The sequence below is a fragment of the Pongo pygmaeus genome, chromosome 10 (genome assembly GCF_028885625.2).
Source record: "Pongo pygmaeus isolate AG05252 chromosome 10, NHGRI_mPonPyg2-v2.0_pri, whole genome shotgun sequence".
NCBI classification, from domain to species: domain Eukaryota; kingdom Metazoa; phylum Chordata; class Mammalia; order Primates; family Hominidae; genus Pongo; species Pongo pygmaeus.
Window position 1 is genome coordinate 3737711 of NC_072383.2, and position 24732 is coordinate 3762442.

General features: G+C 43.9%; 1 protein-coding gene and 1 non-coding gene across 6 annotated transcripts in view; both read right to left on the reverse strand.

The window, feature by feature from the left end:
- Positions 1 to 24732, reverse strand: part of CRACR2A (calcium release activated channel regulator 2A) — a 142955-nt gene that overhangs the window by 94483 nt on the left and 23740 nt on the right. For all 5 annotated transcript variants that reach the window (XM_054445470.1, XM_054445472.1, XM_054445471.1 and 2 more), the window contains one exon: positions 8739 to 8819. The gene's annotated coding sequence lies outside the window, so the exon portion shown is untranslated. The remainder of the gene's footprint in view (positions 1 to 8738; positions 8820 to 24732) is intronic.
- LOC129011024 (U6 spliceosomal RNA) lies at positions 21799 to 21902 on the reverse strand. Its single transcript, XR_008493162.1, has one exon. It is a non-coding gene; the product is annotated as a U6 spliceosomal RNA (small nuclear RNA).

The window sequence follows — 24732 nt, forward strand, 5'->3', positions numbered from 1 at the left end:
TGGAATTATTTATTCATACACACACACATATACATATATACAAATATATATTAAAATTTATCAAATGGTACACTTTACATATAATGCAATCTATTATATGTCAATAGCTCAACACATCTATTAAAAAATAGAAAAGAAGAATGGGTCTGGGTCAGAACCTTCTTCTGTCTCCCAGGCCTTGCAAATCTAGTCCAGTCCATTGTACTTATCCCAGGAGCCTGATTCTGCCTTTTACATTCAACTCTGGCAAGCAGGAAATGGCTGAAAATTAAGCAATTTCCCTGTGAAAACTTTCAGTCTATTTGTGGAGGGAGCTAAATAAACCCTACAAATAAAGAAGCAGGCAGAGCCCCTAGTGAAGACCACTGATCTAACATGACTTCAGCCTCTTCTCTCTTACCCTATGTCCCCTGGCTAGACCTGCAGTCTTTGCTGAGCGTCTGTGGCTTTCTCAACACCAGTGGAAAACAAAACAGCAGAAGTGCTTCTACTTTCATTTCCAAATAAAGTGAAAGCCCTGCATGAGCTCGGCTGTCTCCCATTTGGATGAAGCCCAAGGATGCCTTAATCTCAGGGCTAGATACAGCTTTTTGTCTCAGAGATTTTCCATTAGACCAACAGACAGTAAGTACATCCATAAAGGAGGAAATGGTGGAGTATATTCTAAAAGCAAAGGGAAAAGACCACCACAAGGAGAAAAGAGAAAATACTTTTTCTCGGCCTGACTCTGTGAGAGTTTCCAGGCCACTCTCCTCTCTCCAGAATGGTTCCATAAAAGCTGTTATAAACAGATGGGAATTATCCAGTCCTTAAATATATCCAGGAAGATTTCCCAGACATTCAAGGTAATTCTAGCAGCTTAGTAACTGCTGCAATCAGAAAGTTCGTAGATCAAACCTAAATCCCTCCTAAGGGTTCGAAGCTAATTTTCCCCTTAATCTAGAGAACAGCTGGTATCTCCTTCCACACCACACCAGTGGCTAACCTGAAAGCAGCCGCTAAGTCATCCAGATTTCCCTTGAATGTCTCCTGCAGCACACAGTTAGGAAACTGAAAGGCCAAAAAGCATCTCCAGGATCCATTGACATCTCTTTAATCACCGAGGCTTCAGTGGGAGGAATCCTCCATATGCAGCAGTACCTGGAAGCCCCAATGATTAACTCGGAGCTGGTGATGTCTGATAAAGGCAAAGAGATAGGTGGGTCTCTTCAAACTGCAGAGAGGCAGGAGGACTTGGGATTAATATCTGATGTGAGTGCAGTCTTGTGGAACCAGACCCCTTAAACCGTGGGGTCTGCACTAACTCTGGATAATGTCAGAATTGAATTGACTTATAGGATAAACATTTGGTGTCAGAAAAAAAGACACTACAATATTTAACAATCAATTTTCTGGGTTGGTGTAGGGGGCAGCCCTAATTTGTAGCATCTGCCTATCCCGGTGGTGTCAATATTCCCATTATGACCAATTTCAACCTACCAACAGTCTATTGGCTCTCACCAAGAAGGAGACTGAGTGGCTGATGTTTCTGGAAAAGGGAATCAGCATCCCTAGTACTGTTTGCACAGGTGATAGTAGCTGATACCTCTTTAGAATGTATCCCCTCAACCCTAAACTTATAGGGCAGGACCCATCATTAAATGTCTTAGTGCTTGGGGGGAAATGTGGGGTTTCACGGGGGATCACCAGTTCCTCATGCCTGTGCCTCTTCTATACATCCCATGACCTGGGCAGCCCCTTGAGTGGGGGCAGGAGACAAGGCAGATGCAGGGACCCTGATGGTGAGGAACAGAGATGCTGAGCTGCGTCTCACAGGGTTCCTCTCACCACCTCCTGCGCAGGAGGAAAGCACTTAGCACAGGAGCCAAACCCAGCCAGAAATGAGACTTGTCCCTGTTCCATATGAGAGTGTTATTTATTTCTTTGACACATAGTGAAGTAGGGGGCTTTGGACAAATACCACCCCTTCTCTGATAGGCCTCCTGCTGTGGTGGATAAGAACATAAATTCCAAGGCCAGAGTGCCTGAGTTAGCTGCATGACTGGCAAGTTTCTTAAGCTCTCTGAACTTCATTTTCCTCATCTGTGAAAATGAAGGGTGAGGGCAGCAACTTACACGTGTCAGCTATTACTTATTTATTTAGAGTCGGAGTCTCACTCTGTTGCCCAGGCTGAAGTGCAGTGGCATGATCTCAGCTCACGGCAACCTCCGGCCGCTGGATTCAAGCAAGTCTCCTGCCTCAGTTTCCCAAGTAGCTGTCATTACAGGTGTGTGCCACCATGCCCAGCTAATTTTTTAATTATTTTTAGTAGAGTCGGGGTCTCACCACATTGGCCAGGCTGGTCTTGAACTCCTGACCTCAAGTGGTCCACCTGCCTCAACCTCCCAAAGTGCTGGGATTACAGGCATGAGCCACCACACCCAGCCTGTCAGCCATTATTACTATATTGAAATCAAATTGGCTTCCTCCACCCCAGATTATATTACAATAAAACGAAGTAATAAAAAAGCAAAAAACAAAACAAAACAAAATTACATGAAGACAAACAACCAAGAGGTCCAAAAATCTACCCTTGACTCCCCCAGCTGGACAGAATTTCCTGGTGTGATTTTCCCTACCCCAGGCCACCAAGAAGGTGAATATGCCCCACCAGCCATATAAAGGGGCAGGTGGATGGATGTGCATTTGGATGCCTTTGAAATGAGCAGTCTTTCCACTCTGCAGCCTGCTGTAGCTTCTGCCATGCTCCATCCAGCATCCCTTCTCCTCAAATTAGGTCCAATTTTCTTGTTCTAGTCTCAAGGGAGACAGGGAACAGCTGTCTCCTACCTCTGTAAAATACTCTTCCAGGTCTGGACAACTATTATTAAACAGCCCCCTTCACACTTCTCTTGCTCTATTATAAGATACATTAAAAGCCTTGATAATGATTTGAGGTCTCTGTGAGATGGTTGCTGTTCACCCTAATTCCTTCAATAATTAGTGGTTGTAAACCACTTTGAAGATAAAAGGCATTTTATAAGAACTAAGCCCTATTATGATTAGCTTTCCAATATTTCCTTGCTAAAGCCAATGAGAACATCAAAGCCAAACATAGCCACAGCATGATATCTGGTGGTTAATTAGATGTATTTCAAGGCGTCTGGCATATATTAAAGAAACTGCTGCAAAATTTATCAACATTAAAAAAGTGTCTGCTTTCTTCCCATGAACAAGCTTTTTTCAAAGGCTGTCAGTGCTGATGCCTGCAAGACAAGTGCCTGAAGAGGACAAATTGCTCATGTATCCCCTGGGCCTGGAAGAGAGAGATGTAATAATAACACCTGGCTTGGTATAACATCCTTTCTTATCGTCTATACAATTCTATATATACCAGATCTCCTTTTGTTTTGTTTTTGCAATTATGCTGTAATATAAGCAAGTAAAGTAACACTATCCCCTCTTTATAGATAAGGAAGTTGCATACGATGATGAATTTTAGAAGCAGATCAGTGTGGTGTACCTGGACAAAGTCAGGGCTGCAGATCTGTTATCAAGGTGGTATTATCGATGCTCCATTCAGATACCCTTGAATACTTTTTGTGGACCCTCCCTCAGCATCCGTGTGCTTTTGCTTCTATCTCTCTGAACCTGTAACTCTTAGAAGGTGGACCCTTGAGCTGTTGACCCACTTTGTCCACAGGGACAGAGCCAGAAGTGTCTGGAAGTTTCCCCTACCCCTCTAAAGAGCCCTTATCCAACGACTGACAGGCATGGAATTATGAAAGCCCAGTACTCCTGCCTCCAGTGGGGACAAACTCTAGTTGTGATTTACACTTTAGAACACTTTTGTGGGAACAGAGGCTGGAACTTTGCTGAGATCTCACTATGTGTGGCTTCCTCCTCTCTCCCATCCTGCTTCCCCATCCCTTATCAGATTCCCCTGGAAGCATTTTCTTTTCTTTTCTTCTTTTTTTTTTTTTTTGAGATGGAGTCTTGCTCAGTCGCCCAGGCTGGAGTGCAGTGGCGCGATCTCGGCTCACTGCAAGCTCTGCCTCCCGGGTTCACGCCATTCTTCTGCCTCAGCCTCCTGAGTAGCTGGGACTACAGGCGCCCGCCACCACGCCCGGCTAAGTTTTTGTATTTTTTAGTAGAGACAGGGTTTCACCGTGTTAGCCAGGATGGTCTCTATCTCCTGACCTCGTGATCTGCCGGCCTCGGCCTCCCAAAGTGCTGGGATTACAGGCGTGAGCCATTACGCCCGGCCAGCATTTTCTTAATAAATCACCTGAATATGAATCTTCCTCTCAGGGTTGGCTTCTGGGAGCCCAATCTAAGATAATTCTCTTGACCCAACATTAATGACAACATTTTGTATATTTTCTATGCGATACATTCTCCCAGTTCCAAACCTTCCTTTTCAAGTCTCCAGACCTAAATATCTATGTTTTCTGTGTCTGCTCCTATGCCCTTAACTCTTAGCACTCTATTCTCAAAGCCTCTCTTTCTCTTGGATTATGATGTTCCAACTCTTTCTGGAAAAATGGTTGCAATTTCTCCAGCTATGTGGAAGGCACTGAACCAGGCAGCTGATGTGGGAGATACAGAGATGTATTGTCTTTCACAATGCACTGACAATCTAGCAGGGGACAACATACAAACAGCAGAGGTAGAGGAGGTGAGAAGAGCCATGTGTGTGTGCAATAAAAACTGTAGGCACAAACTCTCAGAGTGGTCCCCAAAAATAAAACTACTCTCCCGTAATTCTCTACACCATACAATTCTGACTCATTTTACTTAATTTTTGAAGCAGAAGCTTCTCTCAAATGTTTAAGAAAATGAAAGTCAGCTATGGTAGAGATAATCCAAATGAGTGGATAATCCAATAAAGAGGAGGTTTTATTTAAATCTGCTTTGCATTATTCTTTATAGTAGCACCACAGGAAGCTGTTTCAGAAAAGTTAAGTAATTTATTGCAGGAAAACAGCTAATTCATGAATTCAATCTTAAGTCTGCCTGACTCTTTACAACCTCAGTTTCTGGCCGGGCGCAGTGGCTCATGCCTGTAATCCCAGCACTTTGGGAGGCTGAGATGGATGGATCACTCAAGGTCAGGAGTTCACGACCAGCCTGGCCAACATGGTGAAACCCCATCTCTACTAAAAATACAAAATTAGCCGGGCATGGTGGCACATGCCTATAATTCCAGTTACTCGGGAGGCTGAGGCAGGAGAATCGCTTCAACCCGGGAGGTGGAGGTTGCAGTGAGCCAAGACTGTGCTACTGCACTCTGGCCTGGGCGACACAGCGAGACTCTGTCTCAAAAAAAAAAAAAAAAAAATAGAAAGTAAATAAAACCTTGGTTTCTTTATCTGTAAAATGAGGCTAATGATTCTTACTTGCAGAATTGTTGTAAGGATTAAACAAAAATAATGCACCCAGCATATCGAAAATACCTGATACAATATGGACTACATGGTAGGTGATTGTTACTATTATCATTCCCAGATATAATATGATTGAACCAGAGGTATTTTGTATGCACATATTAAAGGCTCCTAATGTGTATTACTAAACTGCTTTCCAGAAAACAGTTACACACAAAGCCCTAAGAACACTGCTAGGAAGACCTATCTAAAATGCAGACCTGATCATGCCTCCCCATTGTTTTCAGTATCAATCTTAAACACACAGGACCACTACTACTTCTTTAGAGTCATCTCCCTCTTCTCCTACCACCTTCACTTCCTTCCAAAGTATTTCCTGTTCTCTCAGCTTTTTTGTGCCTCGGCATCTTCAAATATATAGCTCAGTCATCTGGCATGCACTTTCTCTTTGTCTGTGCTAAGTCTTACCAATATTTAATATCTCACTGTATTCCAGCTGATATAACAAAATACCATAGACTGGATGGCCTATAAACAATAGACATTTATTTCTCCCAGTTCTGGAGGCTGAAATTCTGAGATCAGGTGCCAGCATGGTTGGGTTCTGGTGAGGGCCCTCTTCTGAGTTGCAGACTGCAACTTCTCACAGTGTTCTCTCATGGTAAGAAAGGTGGGAAGTTGGCTGGGCACAGTGGCTCAAGCCTATAATGGCAGCACTTTGGGAGGCCAAGGTGGGTGGATCACAGGGTCAAGAGATGGAGAACATCCTGGCCTACATGGTGAAATCCCGTCTCTACTAAAAATACAAAAATGAGCTGGGCATGGTGATACGTGCCTGTAATCCCAGCTACTCAGGAGGCTGAGGCAGGAGAATCGCTTGAATCCGGGAGGTGGAGGTTGCAGTGAGCCAAGATTGTGCCTCTGCACTCCAGCCTGGCGACAGAGCGAGGCTCCACCTCAAAAAACAAAAAAAAGAAAGATGGGAAGTTTACTAGGGCCTCTTTTATCAGGGCACTAATCCCATTAGAGTCCTCCAAGGCCCCATTTCCTACTATCATCCACTTGGGAGGTTAAGTTTCAACATAATGAGTTTTAAAGTGACACAGTTATTCAGTCCGTAGCATTCCAACCCTGATTTCCCCAGCTCATGTCCTTGTCACATGCAAAATACATTCGTTCCATTCCAACAGCCTCAAAAGTCTCAACTCATTCTAGCATGAACTCAAAGGCAGAAAGTCCAAAATCTCATGTAAATATCATGTAAATCAGATATGGCTGAGACTCAGTATTATTCATTCTAAGACAAATTCCTCACCAGCTGTGAACCTGTGAAATCAAACAAGTTATGTGCCTCCAAAAACAATGATGGGATGGGGCACGACAGATGTTCCATCTCTAAAGGGATAGGCTGAGAATGTTCCAAATCTTTAAGTTCTCTGCTTTTGGCTCACAATTTCATCTTAAGTCATAGTCCTCCTCTCAAATTTTACTTTAAGCAGTCAAGAGAAACTAGGCCACTCCTTCAAACTTTGCTTAGATATTTCCTCAGTGAAATATCTAATATCATCACTTGCAGGTTCTACCTTCTACAAAACACTGATGTGAGCACAACTAGACCGGCCTTTCCTCTTGTGTCTAATAACATGTTCTTCATTTTCATCTGAGACCTCATCAGAATGGCTTTTATCATCCATATTCCTACCAATGTTCTGTTCAGGATGACTTACGTCTTCTTTAAGATTGAGGCCTTCTCTACAGCTCTTCTCTTCTCCTTCTGAGCCCTCACCAGACCACCTTTAAATGTCAGGTCATGGCAATGTAGGCTTTTTCTAGGATGTACCTCAAAATTCTTTCAGCCTCTACCTATTACCCATTCCACAGCCACATCCACATTTTTAGGTATTTATTACAGTGGCACCCCACTCTTGGTAACAAATTCAGTATTAGTTAGAGTTTAACATACAAGATGCTATACTGAGGTGGAATAAAAGGCCATCCAAAGGGCTAAATTTTGACATTTTCTCCAAACCATAGTCTTTCTTGTATGAATCACTATGAGTTTGGATAGCATATTATTATCATGGATTTTAGTGGCTGGTAGAAAATGAGAGGAAAACAAAGACAACAATGAATCTAACCTGCAGAGATAACCCCACTTGGTATCTTAGCCAACAGTTCCCAATTATTTCCCCATCAAACCTCTAGTCTTTGTTCCCTCTCCCTTCTCTATTCTTGTCCTGTCTCAACCCCATCTGTCAAGAGGCTAGCAGGAGCATAGTATCATAGAAAGGTTCAGGCATCAAAAATAAAGTTCAAGTGTGAACCTTGCCACCCTGTGACCTTGGGAAGTTGGCCATTTTTTTTTTTTTTTAAGTGGGGATAACAGTTTCCTCCCTGCCTATCTGTATTAGGTCATTCTTGCATTGCTATAAAGAAATACCTGAGACTGGATAATTTAAGAAGAAAAGAAGTTTAATTGGTTTACGGTTCTGCAAGCTATGCAAGCATGGTGCCAACATCTGCTTGGTTACTGGGGAGGCCCCAGGGAGCTCTTACTGATGGCAGAAGGTGAAGCAGGAGCTTGCATGTCACATGGCAAAGCAGGAGCAACAGAGAGAGAGACAGTTGGGGGTGAGGTACCACACACTTTTAAGTGACCAGATATCATGAGAACTCACTCACTATGGTAAGTACAGCACCAGGCCATGAGGGATAGTGCTAAGCAATTCATGAGGATTCACCCCCATAATCCAATCACCTCCCACCAGGCCCACCTTCAAAACTAGGGATTACAATTTAACATGAGATTTGGGCAGTGACAAATATCCAAACTATTGCTATATCACTATCCCATGTGAAGTGGCTCAAGTGAGACAGCAGATGTGAAAGTGAACAGTGATGCTGTACACCAATGCAAGCACACCCTCCTCATTGCCAAGGGAGGCTGGACAGCAGGGAAATCAGGATTGGACAGGCTCCACAGTGGAACTGGCTCTTTGAGTGACCAGTGGCTGAGGAGCGGCTCTTTGCAGAGAGAGGCTAGCAGACCCTCTCTGGAGGCTTCCAGACCCTTGTGCCCACATGTAAAAGAGCTGGGCAAGGTGACAAACCCCCTCTCCCAGAGGCCTCCCTTAAATGAACTTAAGTGATACCCCAACAAGGTAGAATAGACCCTCTGTCATCTAGTATTTTTAAAACTGTCCTCAAGAAGGCTGATGAACTGTTTCTCAAATCTAAGGGCCCACTGCTGATCCTCATGAATATTAAAAAACAGCTATAATAGTGCTAACAAGGCAGGGCCTGAAGTTGGGGTTTGGGGTAGGGGCAGATCTAGTACTCTGCAACCTGTCGCTTTTTGTTCGCTCACTCACCTTGCAGCTCCCAGCTCCTCGGAGGACCTGCAACTCTTCACACCTGGAGGGTACTTTGGCCACTGGTGACTTGAATTCCACCTAGGAAACATACAAGAGGTGAATCACACCTTGTTTTCCACTGACGGTTACAACAGAAGTGACTTTATAGCAATTTAGGAAAAACTTGGGAGGAAACATTGCTCCTACCTCATTGCAGTGTTCTGGAACAAAACAGGCCTAATTCATCCTCTTCCAGGTTTTGGAGAAGAGGAGGGAAGATGAAGGAATAGCAGTGATAAGTCTGCTTAGTGACCCTGAATCCAGAGATTATGTCCAGCCTGATGGGAGCAGGCCCTTGTGCACGAGAAGTGGGTAGCCTCAAGGTTAATTGGACACTGCCCCCACGCCCCCAACAGAGCTCCAGCTCTCAGCAAGCGCTCTTGAAATTCTTTCCATCCAATCCACAGATGCCATCTACACCATAGGAGCTCACCTTTGAAGATAGCGATGTAAGCATTGTGGCAAGAATCACTGCCTTCCCTAAGAAAGAAATGCAGTAGGATGTACAAGAAAGCCTAGGGGCTACATAAGGAGGGAAAGCTGAAAAATGATGGAGGAGGGACAGGCTTAGGGACAGGGAGAGGATGGGCTTCCTTGCACAGGACAGTTTGGGAGTGTTACGACTGAACCTGGAGAGCAATTTTACAGAATGCTTTGGCCACATGCTAAGTAGCATGGTCTGAGAGCATGCTTGAAATGACTGAAGGGAGCAGTAGTGATTACAAAAAGGGGATTGGGATTATCTATTGTATAATGCCAAAGCTCAAACCACAGCTAGACCTGAAGTCCAGATGTATATCACCAAGGAATCTGGCCTTTGTTCCTCTCATATGCACAATTCATGGGAGGCAAATATTCATCAGGTGTTTCCTGTTCTATACGAGGTAACACAGCGCTCATGTTCATTCATTTGTTCAATGAATATTCACTCTGTGCAGGCACTTTTTTTAGGTGCCAAAGGCAGCAACAGGCAAATACAGCAAGGTATTGTCCTTGTGGAGCTTATATTCCAGTGGGGAGAGACAAATAAAAATACACAGACCAAATAAGCACTTTTAGATAATGAAAAGTGCTGGAGCAAGATAACCCCCTCTCTAAGCCACCTGTTGGCACCCCTGTCCCCTGCTCCACTGGCATTGCTACGAGGATGCTGGAAGCAAACAAATGGGGAGACTTCACTCTCTGGTATTTTCCCAGGCAGCAGCCCTCAGCAAAGCCAGCGCAGTGGGATAACAGGAGAGGAAAGCTGCCCTGTCTTGCCCCCACTGCTGACACCTGGGAAACTCATTTAGAAAACAATTGTTTAGACTATAAATAAGATGTGAACAGTGTTATTTCTAGATGGTAACCTTAAGAGATGATTTTTATTTTCTTCTGAATTTTCTGATATTTTTGTTATTACAATGCATTATTTTGCAATAAGGAGAGAAAAATATTTTTTAATGAGAAGATTGGCCTAGCTACATTAAATAAATAAGAAATACATTTGGACAAACAGGCAGGGGCCAGATCTTAGGGTGATGAACAACATCTTACCATATCACTTTATGGTTTACAAAGCAATTTCACAAAAACATCTCCTTCAACCCTTATAAGACTTTCTTGAGGTAACATAGAAAATGCAGTAGAATGCCTGACCCTCAGGTCCCTGACTTCTAGGCCAATGTATTTTCCATTATTCCACTGCCCATCTGTAGCAGACCTTACTGCTCTTTACAGCTGAGGGATTCAGAAAGCCACTGAGCCCCAGATCTGAACTCTTTTGTCCCAACCCTTGCCATCTCCTAGAGTGACCATGCTAATTAATTCATGTATTTATTGATCTAGTCTTTACAGACCCTCTACCAGGTTCCAGGCACTGGGTGCACGGGATATTGTGAAGAAGCAAATAGGTCTCCCAGTGGATTGGGGGAAAGGCTTTAACAAATGAGTGAATATATGATATAAATCATGGTAACTGCGGTAAAAGGAAAGTAAAGAGTATTATGTGAGTGGCTAGCATGAGAGGGAGCTAATTTGGACGGTGGCACTAGCCCTTCACTCAATATCCCAGCAATATGCTGTCACTGAGTACAACCAAAGTAAGTAAGACAGCTATTCTAAGATGGAGGCTGAGATTACAAGAGACCAACCTGACTCTCAAAGGGTGTATGTTTGGGATGCCTAGACAGCTTGCAAAGCCACATGAAAAGTTAATTAAGAACATCACACGTACTTATAATAATGAAACAGCGCCCTTAAACCCAGTCTGAAACAAGGTACAGTTTACCAACCAGAGAGGTCATCAGAGATGTCCCAAGTCCTCATATGGTTGTCACTGGGAGAGGTCACAGAAGGCCAGGAATGTGAAAGTAAAGGTTAACCCAGACAAAAATATGTAGCTAACAATAAAAGGGGACTTCGAAAAGTTCATAAAAATGGAATTAAAAGATGAAAATTACAAATGTAAACTTGATTTCCCAACATAAGTTCCATCATGTTTGATACACTTTTTTAAACAATGACAACAGCCATATAGTCCATCCCTAAAGAAATGAGGGTCCTGGGAACTTAATCATGTCAATGCAGTCTTTTTTGCACTAGTAACTGAAGAAAAATGAGTGCCCTTTAAAGATTTAAGAACAGAAAACAAAAAGAAGTCAGAAGGAGCCAAATCAGGTCTGTAAAGTGGATGCCTAATGATTTCCTACAAAACCTCTCTTGAAATTGCCCTTGTCTGAAGAGAAGAATGAGCGGGAGCATCATCCTGGTGGAGGACTCTCTGGTGACGCTCTCCCAGGTTTTTTTTTTGTTTTTTGTTTTTTGTTTTTAGGTGTTTTTCTTCTAATGCTTTGGCTTTCTCATAATGAATGCTCTCATAATAAGCAGATGTTATTGTTCTTTGGCTCTCCAGAAAGTCAACAAGCAAAATGCCTTAAGCATTCCAAAAGACCATTGCCATGACCTCTGCTCTTGACTGGTCCACATTTGCTTTAACTGGACCACTTCCACCTCTTGGTTTGTTTGTGCTTTGTTTTCAGGATCATACTGAAAAAGCCCTGTTTCATCTCCTGTTACAGTTCTTCAAAGAAGTCCTTCAAGGTCTTGATCCCACTTGTTCGAAAGTTCCATTGAAAGCTCTGCTCTTGTCTGCAGCTGATCTGGGCACAAAGGTTTTGTCACCTATTGGTGGAAAGTTTGCTCAATTTTAATTTTTCAGTCAATATCATGTAAGCTAAACCAGTTGAGATGTCTACAGTGTTGGCCATCATTATTTCTGTTAAACATTGGTCCTTTTTAGTTAGGTCACAAACAAGATGTATCTTTTCCTTGCAAATTGATGTGGATGGTCTGCCACTATGGGCTTCATCTTCAATATCATCTCATCCCTTCTTAAAATGAGCTGTCCATTTGTAAATGCTGATTTTTGGGGGGCATTGTCCCCATGAACTTCTTGTAAAGCATCAATAATTTCACAATTCTCCTGCCCGAGCTTCTCTACAAATTTGTTGTTTGTTTTTGTTTCAATTTTAGCAGAATTTGTGTTGCTTTGATGGTGCTCTTTTCAAACTGATGTCTTATCCTTCTTAGTGACTCAAACTAGATCCTGTTCAGATGTTTTTTTTTTTTTTTTTTTTTTTTTTTTTTTTTTTTGAGACAGAGTCTCGCTCTGTTGCCCAGGCCGGAGTGCAGTGGCGTGATCTCGGCTCACTGCAAGCTCCGCCTCCCGGGTTCACACCATTCTCCTGCCTCAGCCTCCCGAGTAGCTGGGACTACAGGCGCCTGCCACCATGCCCGGCTAATTTTTTTGTATTTTTAGTAGAGATGGGGTTTCACCGTGTTAGCCAGGATGGTCTCGATCTCCTGACCTCGTGATCCACCTGCCTTGGCCTCCCACAGTGCTGGGATTACAGGCGTGAGCCACCGCGCCCGGCCCTGTTCAGATGTTATACCAAGTTAGTATGAGTTTATTTTGGTGCTAAAACAATTTTGAAATTCTTGTATTTTTTTAATAATATGCATTTTCCATGAACTTTTAGAAGACCCTTTGTACAAGCCAGGACACTTCAGTGTCTAAGTGGATGGCACAGGCGTTCAATACCACAGGACTTTAGATGGGGAGAGGACAGGAGCTGAAATGTCAGGAAAGGCTTCGGTGGAGCGAGTGGGATTTAAACTGGGCTTAGAGAGTGAATGGGATTTGGATGCTCTTCAGGATAATCCCATTTAGCAAGGTCACGAGAAATGCCCAGGAAACCCGCAGCAGTCGGTGGGCTTTCTCTTCCAGATGCTAGTGGCTGGCTTCCTGGCCTCTAGCCTGTCTTGGGACTTGAGAGTGAGCCTGTACTCCCTCCATCATATCTGCTGATTTCTAAGTGTCTCTCTAACAATGCTCTGAAGAGCCAGGAGTGCTGCTGGCCACCAAAGCTGAACATGAAGACTGATTTCAGCACCGGACAAGCTGGCAAATGCTGAAAACACCTGGCTAATTAGCTCGTCTGCACATTGGGCTTTTACTGCAATATATCCACACGCAAAACTCAAATACTTCCAGGTGCTGGGACCCAGTGGCGACAGAACATTCTAGTCAGGTTATGTTCTCAGCTGCCATTTGATATTGCAGGCCTACCACTGAGATCCCGGCTAGGGTAAGCTCCCTGGACACACCACCGACTGAACGATAACAACAGCAATAACCATAAAATGATGAGAGCACACTTTTATATGGTGCTTCAGAGTATACAAAGGATTTTGTCACTTATGCCTCTCATTTATGAGTCACTATCTTATTTGTAATACACCTACATTATTATATGGCTTTCAAAGATTACGCTATCTTATTTATAATAAGAACATGCCAGCAGTTATGGATCCTGGTTGACAGCTGTGGAGAGCTGGGCCTGGGGATGCCAGATGTCTCCCATATACTCCTCCATGTGACACTTAGTCATCTTCAATGACACCTCCATCTCCAAAGCATTCCAACTCGGTGGTGTGGCCTTTGAATGGATGAAGAGAGCCTTAGATGAGGCTCAGGATCCTGTGCTCAGTTCCCATGTGACCCTAGGTGGATCTCACTCTGTCTTAAGAACACCAGGCTTTGGTTTCAGACAGCCCTGGGTTCAAGTCCCAGCTCTGCCACTTCCTACCTGTGATCCTCAGGAAGTTATCTTCTCTGAGCCAATTTCTCCTGTGTTAAACATGGATGATAAAAGCACCTCTCTCATAAAGTTGTTGTGAAGATAATAAGATACACAGCACTTATAAAGTGCTTAACACAGTATGACCCGTACTTAGTGCTTTAAGTGCTAATTATATTATTACTATTATCATTATAGAGAAGATAGTACAGTGTTGTTCCCTTGCCTGAACCCACAGACTAGGTCAGCAACTGGGGGTGTGGGCATCCTTCCTCTTTCTGCACGAGCTCAGCATGCTCCAGTGGGTGGAACCAAGGGCCTTGGGTGAAGACACCTTTGTGGAGCAGGCAGCATTCTCTCTCAAGCAGCTGGGCTTGCAGGGATGCTCTTCTCCCAGTTTCCATGCCTTGGGGGGATGGCGGAGTCTTGATCCCAAGCCATAGACCTGTACTGTCCAATACAGTAGCCACAAGCCACATATGAAGGTGAACACTTGAACTGTGGACAGTCTAAAGTGAGATGTAAGAGCAAAAGAGATTTCAAAGACTGAGTTCAAAAGAAAGGAATGTAAAAGATCTCGTTAATAATTTTTAGAGTGACTGCATGCTGAAATGATTATATGTTGCGTGTATTAGGTTAAACATAATGTTATTACAATGAATTTCATCTGTTTCTTTTACTTTTTTTAAAAAAATGTGGCCAAAATGGAAAATTATACAAGTGGCTCATGTTGTATTTCTAATGTGCAGCGCTGGTCTGGAGCGTAAGCTCCATGAAGGCAGGTGTCTCTTTGGTTCACAGCTGTATCCCTGGCATCCAGAACAGCACCTGAATGAATGAGTGAGCCAGTGAGTGTGTGAGGCTGGAGAAGAGTTTACAAGAAGCTGGAGGTCCTACTTGAGCAGACAGGAACAACTCCTGGACTCCTTGAGTTAGGGTGGAAAGTAGGAATAACACAGGCTTCTTTCCAAAAAGTTCAGGGTGGGGAGACTGGGACCAGGTCAGGAGGGGAATTTGCTCAGGAGGCCACAGGTTAAAGCAAAATAGAGCACCCAAGAGAGAATGTTTTGGGGAATTAACACAGCAGATGTTATGATTAACACAGCCTTGGTTATGTGCAGATGAGGAAATGGAGGCTAGATTCCAACCAAGCACATCTCAAACCCATGCTCTTTCTACTGAATCCCTTACCTCCCACAGGCAATGTAGAGATGCAGAAAGAAAACCAGACTTGGGATTTTTTTTTAAAAAAAAAATCCCCCATGTCACCGCTGATGTCCTAACCTCAGGCAAGTCACTTGGCCTCATTGGGCCTCGGGCTCCTCGGGCCTCGGGCTCCTCTTGTCTTCCTCCATAGTAGGTAAACCACCAGATCCCGTGCATTTCATTTCTTCCTAATGGTGTGCAGAGATAGGAAATCCTATCCCAGAATGTAGTCTCAAAGGCTGCATAGTTCCTCTCCTCTCTTTCATGCTCCAAAAGAGGCTCTCTGACTGAGGTTTCTTTGCATCACCCAAATCAATGATTTGTTTAAGGGTTCTCTTTGATTTAACTTGGTTTTAGATGCTTTTCATCAGAAGCCAAAACCGTGCCCACTCTTTCCTTGATCTTGTAATGAAATTCCCTCTGAAATATTTAATACTAGAAACAGCCTCTGCTATACCATATTCTCTTTCAAGAAAAAAGACATCTAAATAACAAAAATCCTGCCATATCCAAATAAAAATCTCAGATTGTGAATGGACTTGTCTCTCTTATATCTGCTTTCATTGTCCTGTTGTCATCCATACCAATGAATTTCCTACATTTTGTATAAAAATGGAAGGTGGCCAGGTGCAGTGGCTCACGCCTATAATCCCAGCACTTTGGGAGGCTGAGGTCAGGAGTTCAAGACCAGCCTGGCCAACATGGTGAAACCCCGTCTCTACTAAAAATACAAAACATTAGCCGGGCGTGGTGGCAGGCGCCTGTAATCCCAGTTACTGGGGAAGCTGAGGCAGGAGAATCGCTTGAACCCAGGAGGCAGAAGTTGCAGTGAGCCAAGATTGTGCCATTGCAATCCAGTTTGGGCAACAAGAGCGAAACTCTATCTCAAAAAAAAAAAAAAAAGAAAAGAAAAGAAAAGAAGAAAAGAAAGAAAAGCAAAAGACAAAAAGAAACAAATAAAAATGGAAGGTACTTAATACACCACCAGGCTCTTGTGCCTGCCACAAGTCTCGACGGGATCCTGATGCTATAACGTTTTCTGCTGCGTTAATCCCTCAAAACATTCTCTCTTGTGCTCTGCTTTGCATTGACCTGTGGCGTGCTGAATGACTTCTCCTCCTGACCTGGTCCCAGCCTCCCCACCCTGAGCTTTTTGGAAAAGAGCTTGTGTTATTCCCACTTCCAATCCTCGCTCAAGAGCCTCTTACATTTTAATCTAACCAGAGTATTTTAGAGCCAAAACTGACTTCTCGGAGAAGAAAATCTCACCCACTCCCACCCAGGTGAAACGCCAACATTATTTTTTATCAGAAGGGATAAAGAAAGATGTGCCAGTATCAACTGTGTCATTCTGAAGCAAGACAAAGTCGAATCACAGTGGGCAGAGCTGCTTTCCAACACAATCCCATGCAGGATGCAGAACTCACTTTATTACCCACCTCTGGCTCAGCCACTTGTTGAATTATTATGGATTTTTAGTCCCTTCCCTCACCCACTCAGCAGAGTGGTTGACCGGCCAGCACTTTCTAGTGCTCATGAGAATGCCTGAGTTTTAAATAAGCAGCACGTACCAGCACAGCAAAGCTGCTTTCTCAAAAATGATTACACGCAGAATTCCAAAGCCAAACAAATTCACCTAGTGGCTCTATTCAGCTAACATTTACAGAGTGACTCCTAGTACAAGATGCTGTGTTAGGAATGGGGTAAAAAGCAAGTGAGGCCAGGCATGATGACTCACACCTGTAATCCCAGCACTTTGGGAGGCCGAGGCAAGAGGATCGCTTGAGCCCAGGAATTTGAGACCAGCCTGGGCAACATAGCAAGACCCTGTCTCTACAAAAAAAAAAAAAAGAAAGAAAGAAAAAGAGAGAGAGAGAGTGAAAAGAAAAAACTAGCCGAGTGCAGTGGTACATGCCTATAGTCCCAGCTACTTGGGAGGCTCTCTTGAACCTAGGAGTTTGAGGTTGCAGTAAGTGAGCCATGATCACACCACTGTACTCCAGTCTGGGCAACAGAGTCTCAATCATGTCTCAAAATAAAAAAAAAAAAAAGTGAGTGAAACGTTATTCTTCTCCTCAAATAGCTTATAGTCTAGTGGAGATAAATGCATGTGAAAAACTAAAATGTAAGGCAGAATGAGAAAAGGGCAATAAGAAAAGACATGTACACTGAAAAAAGACTAGAAGGAAATGTACCACAATATCAACAGTGGTTATCTTGTTTATTGGGTTTATGGGTGATTTTTATGAGGTTCTTTAGTATTTCCTATATTCTCTGTGTTTATGTTAACCCCCAGGGCTGTGGGGAGGGGAAGGGAGATGGAAGAGGTCCAGCACATGTTTGGAAAAATGTGAGTAGGGAACAGGGTGCACTGGCACAAGGACAGAGTAAGAGATAGGACAGGAGGGCTAGAAAGCCTTGAATGCCATGCCAAATTGACTCAGTTGCTCACTGTCAGTGTTTCCATGGCCTTTTGTGATTGTTGCTGATGCATTACCCATCACCCTGGATTAGACTTGTGTACACGTCTACCCCCATACATTTTTAGCTCCCTGAGGTCAGGGATCATGGCTCATTCATTCTGTAACCATACTACCCAGCACAATGACTAGCACATAACAGGAGTCAACAAAATCTTCTTGGATGTATTGGATTCTAACAGGGTTATTCCTTATTTTGCAGGTTATAAGGAGTCATCAAGGGTTCCAGGACCTGACATATTTTAGGGAGTTCATATGGAATATATACCAGGCACTATGCTGGGAGCCTTAATTGTCTTAATTGACCCTACCTATAACCCTCATTGTCCACATTCATTTACACATGAGATTCAGAAAGTTTAGGTAACCCGCCTAAGGTCATACAGTCTGAAAACAGTGTGGGGGCTAAAGTCAAACAGAAAGAAGTAAGGAGACTAGACCTATGAGAGGCTGTGGGGACCTGGAATGGCACAGCCACTCGAGAATGAAGTGTGAAGCGAGGCTGGCATCTGGGAGGCCGTATGGAGGTAGCACTTACAGCTGAGGGGTAATGAGCTCCGTGGCTCCTGCATCAGGCACATTTATCATTTCTGATGTCAGCACAGGACACACAGTACCAACAGGGACTCACCCTTGCCTTATTAGAATAGCTACCAGAAGTAGGATTTGTGCAAAGAGCCCCTACCCATGCTGTGAATAGTCCCCCTCCATTCTCTCATCCACTGGCTTTTTCATGAAACTCCTAGACCCAGACACTTTCATGAAAATGTTGATACAACTGGCTCTGACTACAAATGTAAATCAATTTCCCTAGCCTAAACAAAAACAGAATTGGGAATCAGAAATGCTTTCTCATCCCATCTCAGTCACTGACTAAATAGGTACTCTTCATCTATTTCCTTCCCCTCTCTGAGCCTCAGTTTCCTTATCTATGGATTGATTGGGCTGGACAAGATGATCTTTAAGATCCTTCAGACTACATCCAAAACTGTATGTTCTCAGGAACTTTGTACTCCTCCTTAGCATTTATGACCATTGTAACTAAACAGTTCCTGCTGTAACATTGAACATCTATTACTCCTGCTGGACTCTGAGCTCCTTGAGGCCAGGGACTATCTGCCTTGTTCCCAGTAATACTTGCAGCCTTGACTAGAGTGCTGAGCATGGAGTAGCATGCCATGTCTGCAGCACAGACACATGGCTGCTCCCTGGCATGCCCTTTCTCTGGGTTGGAGCTGTATGTGGACAGCAACCAGCCTTAGGCCTTCTCACTATGATAGGGCTTCTCTAATGGTGCTTGCTCTCTGGAGGACACTGTTTCTCTCCATGGTTCAGGTGGCCAGTTAGTGTCAGATTTATCCACCCTTCCAGCCAACCCTGGAAAACGCTTTTGGATTTTCTAATAAATAAGAGAAGGTCAGTGGTCAGGGGTTTGGAAACTGTGTGTGTTTGCGTTCAAAATACCCTACTGCTCAATTGGAAACGTTTTCACATGTCCTCTGACTCAGTGGCACAGAGAGACACCTAGGGATGCCCCTAGGTGTCCCTAGGGGCAGCTCAGTGCCCCGGTGAGACTTAGCAACTCCAGCCATGGTCCTCCATCCTGTTCCCTAACCTCAGCCCCACATCTCACGTTAAGAGGCCAGGCCTTTCTCCCTCAAGCCCATAGTAGGCAAGGATGCTGGGGTTCTTGTAGGCAGGAAGATGCCTGGAATGACCTCCACCAGGGCCTCTTATCCAAGGGATCCCAAAGCTGCTCCTTGGAGCCAACAGCTGCATTTTGGCCTGTGCTTACCATTCTGCAGTGTCTCTCTCAACATTAAATCAGTAGCCACTGACATTACAGTGTCAGTCATATGATGGTGTCCATAGAAGGAAGAGATCTCCTTCCTTTAAAGATGTTTATTTCCAGAAAATGAAATGAAGGCATCCCTATGTCCTTCCTTCATTTCTAGGACAATGGGTAATGTCAAATCCCCAATAGAGCTGACAATCAAAGACTAATAATAATTATGCAACAGTTGTTCCCCTCTGTTTCCTCCTGTCTCCTTCCAATCCAGGCCCCCACCACCCGGCCCCAGTGCTCAGTGCATCACAGTCCCTAGATTCTTCTTGTCAGGTGGCGTTTAATTGCTTTTCTCTACCCTTAAGGCCATATTATACTCAGGGTGACCTCTCTGCTCCCAGAGTATTGGCCCTTTCTGAGTTCACTGTTCAAAACAACACCTGGGAAATGCACACACAGGATCCAGTAATGAGATTAGTGCGTTCTTGTACAAGCCCTCTCACACCCTCTCAGCTCCTGCTGAGCCAGCCAGAAAAATCAGCGAGGGCTCTGCTTTCATGGGCATTGTTAATGAAAGTTTTGCTTGCTTAAGTTTGCAGAAAGTAGGGCATGGATCTGCGCTTCATCATGCAGTGCCCCGCGAGATGTCTCCCCAAGATAGCTGGCTGGTTATTAACTAAGCACAGCTGGCATTGTGTGTGCTCCGAGGCTGGCTGCTCTCATTCCAGCTTGGTGGTCTGAGCGTAGGAGAAAATGGTCTCTTAGGAGAAGTTTGTCAGAAGTGATGTGACTTAGTTTAGATATCTTCAGGTGGGACTGACTTCTAAGACATTGGCAGGGCCATCCAATGATGTCAGCAATATCACCCGGACCGTCTAGGGCTGCAAAACAAATAGCTCTGCTGGGATTCATAAAGCCACCACCGTAAAGTAGAACTGCTGGTGTTGGGGAGGGGTGGAGTGCACCCTGGAGGGAGTGACCCTTACATTGATGGACTTAGTGAGAACCTCACCCTTCACTCGTTCCCACTGCTATGGAATGGAGTGTGAACTCGCTTCCTGGGCTGCTTGGGCTCTTCTGGTCTAAGGAGGCGCAGCAAGCACTATTTTCCAAAATAGGACAGGACAAAATGGAGAAGAAGAATGGAGAAGAATTCATCTTTCCTAGAAAAAGGAAATATTCTCTGGTGGGTTCTCCACAGAATTAGTGCCCGCTCCCCCTGGACAGTCGCTGTTCTATAATAGTGGTCCTGCCTCCCATTTTCCCTCCAGCCAGGCCTCCCTGCTTTCACTCACTTTGCTTCCATATGAGAAAGGCTCTCCCACATCTCTTCCATCTCACCAAATCTCCTCCACCCGTTAGGCAGGGTTTTAATCTATAAGGGTTGCCAATGAATTATCAAAAACCAGGTGTCTTAAAACAACAGATTCCTTGTCTCACAGTTCTGGAGGCCAGAAGTCCTAAATCAAGGTGACTGCAGCGCTGTGTCCCCTCTAAAGGCTCCTGGAGAGAATCTGCTCCTTGCTTCTTCCAGCTCTGGTACCTCCAGGTGTTCCTTGGCTGGAGGCTATATCACTCCAACTCTGCCTCTATCCTCATTTGGCCTTTTTCTCTCTGTGTCCCTCCTCTGTGTGTCTCTTTATGAAGACACTTGCCACCGAATTGAGGGCCCACCCAGATAACCCAGGATGATCTCATCTGAAGATCTGTAACTTCATTACATCTGCAAAGACTCCTTTTTCCAAATAAGGTCATATTCACCAGTTCTGGCACTTAGGACATGGGCCTATCTTTTTACCATTCACCCCTCTGCATGCACTAATTCTCAACCCTCAGAGTACATCAGATCATCTGGGGATATTTTTAAACATTCCAGATGTGTGGGCCTCACTCCAGAAATTTGTTTTCACATGATCCTGGATGGGAAATTAAATAAGTATTTTCTTTTCTTCAATTCCCCAGTTTCTCAAGTGCAGCCAGGATGGTGGGGCAGGAGCGAGGACAGCCACATCTCCCGGACAGTACTTCATTGAAGAAGACATTATAAATAAAGAATACCAGCTTTCACTGATCACTTTCTCCTCCAGGATTTTTTTTTTTCTGACTGAGTCACGAATCAGGCTGTCATCCGTTATTTTGTAAATGTTGCACAAAAAATGTCAGAGACCTTGGAGATCATTTAATCCGGTGGTGCTCCACCCTATCCAATCAATGCCCCATTTTTGTAACAAATATTTAGAAACACCCTCTTTACCACCTGAAATAAAATTCCTAGAAAAGTCAGTCAACCCAAATGCATAAAGTAGCCCTAGTTTTAATAAAAGGAGAAAAAGGTAATGCGATTAATATATATAAATATATATTATATATGTATTTTATATATATATATATATATATATATATATATATACACACACACAGAGAGAGAGAGAGAGAGAGTGAGCACACACTTGGCATGTCATCCTGTGCAGGAGCCATGATAATCTCTGTATCATTCCAATTTTAGTATACGTGCTGCCAAAGTGAGCACAGAAATGTGATTCTTAATAAAATAATATGTCTTTCAATATGTACATGCTCATGCATGCCTGCACTGGAACACATAATGAAGTAGTCAACACTTCCACCTACCTATAATGGATAAGTTTAGATTTAACAGAAGACAAATAGAAGCCACTTCATATAAGAAGTACAAGGAAATAAAAGAGCAGAGGGATATAGGAGGACAATAGAATAAAGAAGTGTTACGATGAGTTACCCCCCTTTCCTGGCTGTATATGATAACAGGAAGAAGGAAACAACCTTCACTGAGGTACAGATAACAAGCCAAATCAAATTACAAATGTACAAGCAGAGAAAACAAGGAAGCACAGGATCCTGTCTCATGAGCTCAGTCTTACATATAAGTGTAGTGTCATGATAATTTATCACGCTGTGACATGGGGCAGGATAATGACGAAGTGTCACAGAAAACATATTTCCAGTCTGGAAATCCCACCCACTGTGTTGAGGTATATATTCAGTCTTTAGCAGTAAAGAAAAAGAAAGAAAGAAAGAGAGAGAGAGACAGAGAGAGAGAAAGAAAGAAAGAAAGAAAGAAAGAAAGAAAGAAAGAAAGCAAGAAAAAGAGAGAGGCTGGGCGCGGTAGCTCACGCTTGTAATCCCAGCACTTTGGGAGGCCGAGATGGGCGGATCACAAGGTCAAGAGATTGAGACCATCCTGGCCAACATGGTGAAACCCCATCTCTACTAAAAATACAAAAATTAGCCGGGCGTGGTGGCACACCCTGTAGTCCCAGCTACTCAGAAGGCTAAGGCGGGAGAATCGCTTGAACCCGGGAGGCAGAGGTTGCAGTGAGCCAAGATCGCGCCACTGCACTTCAGCCGGGCAACAGAATGAAACTCTGTCTCAAAAAAAAAAAAAAAAAAAAAAAAAGCCTTTACAATGACATCCTTACAGTATGGGTGGTGAGAAAAAGAGGATGGATTGGGAAAAGTTGTTGGGTAAATCTTGAAGGAGAATATCAGAGTAAGAGGGAAGAACAAAAGGCAACCCCAAAGAAGTAACCATGATAGCTAATTTTTGCAAGAGATTTCTTATCATTGTACTACAAATATAAATATATGTGATAAGAATATTATTTTTAAAACAGCTTTTATAAACAAGTTTGAGGCGCCTCTGCTAATTTAAACTAGTATCTAATTCTACATCTGCTCGATGAAGTCTCAGATTTCCTGTTACAGACCTGCGCGTGGGTTCCTTGCTTTGCGGTAACTGCGTATTGCACTGTGCCCTTTTCAGTTAAGTGTATATTTGGAAATGCTCTGATCTAGACAGAATGCATGAAGCAGGGAGATCATCTCATCATTTCAAGGTTTTGTCTTTATTCCATTTAGGCTTCTCTTCCTAAAACAACCATTTCCTAAACACTGGGCTTTTGGCTTAACTTTGTTGAAAGTGTGAGAGGCGTTACTCTAGGGGACAGCACTGACCCCATTAGAAACACTCGCCAAACAAGGGCTGAAAAACTATCTATTGCATACTATGTTCGTTATTTGGGTGATGGGTTAATTAGAACCCCAAACCTCAGCATTATGCAATATCTCCATGTAACAGACTTGCAGGTGTACCTCCTGAATCTAAAAAAAATAAAAAATAAAAAATAAGGAATACTGATCAAGTGTAACCTCATTCATTTCTGTAATGAGGAAACAGGCCCAAGAGGGTAGGCCAACTGTAAATTTTGCTCCCCTTCCTGTCACTAAGTTCCTTGAGGGCAAGGAGGGTATGGGATACTTCTCTTGTATCTGCACACAGCTGCCAGCACAGAGCAGCACACATAACTGTCTGTGGCCCTAGATGTGCCTGCTGTCTGTATTCCATCAGGACTCTGGATTCTCCTTTTCAACCTGAAAACCACTCGTTTCTAATTACTCATCCATAGGAAACACAGGCAACGGATCCCCAGAAGTCACTTGGGACTGAGTTTCAACACTTTCGTTTCACACAGTTTCAGCACTGGCACCAGCTGCAGCTGAAGACCATAGCATTTCAATGAAAAGCAACTGGCTCCCTCCCCAACCCCTCTGCCCCTAGGCTGCTGTGGTTAGCACTGCACTCAGAGAAAGAATGAATAAAAAGAAAAAGCCCCAGTTGTTCTAAGATAACCACAGAGATGACAGATGCTGTTGCATGCAAACTTGCGGGAGAAGAGAGATAAACAACATTACAAATCCAACAAAGCATGGTGACGAGAAGCCTTGGTGGGCAAGTCCTATTGCTGAGGTGTGATTTCAGAGATCAGGTGGAATGTGCCCTCTTGGTCCCATCCTCCCCTCACCCCTGCACTCTTCCTCTTTCAGCTGGCTGGGTTTAGAATTTCTTCAGCAGGGAAGAGGATTTTGCCCCGCTGGAAGAATGCTAACTCTCAGGGTGAGTGATCTTTTGGGAGACCCCCAGCCCCCAGCTTACAGGATAAACAAATGGCCAGGAATGAGAAAAGCTGAGGTGGAGCAGCAAAGGGAGGCAGGGTTCCTTTGGCCCACCTTTCAACCCCAAGTGGCCTCCAGAGAGCTGCCAGTTGTGGTCATGTTCATGCTGGGCTGCGGGCAGAAGGATGGCTCAATACCTTAGCTCATAGCCACCACTTCTGGGCCCCACTTCCTTCCTTCATCAAGTAGTGTAAAATGACAACGACCCAAGACAGCTAGAAGCCACTCCCCTTGTTGTCCATGGTTGCTCCATGGTGTATTTGTCTCTTTTGTCACATTCTGGACTCAACCCAATGCATCCATGTCACCAATACCACATATAGCTGGTGGCACTGCAGCTTTCTGTTGACCTGCCTGAACTGGCCTCC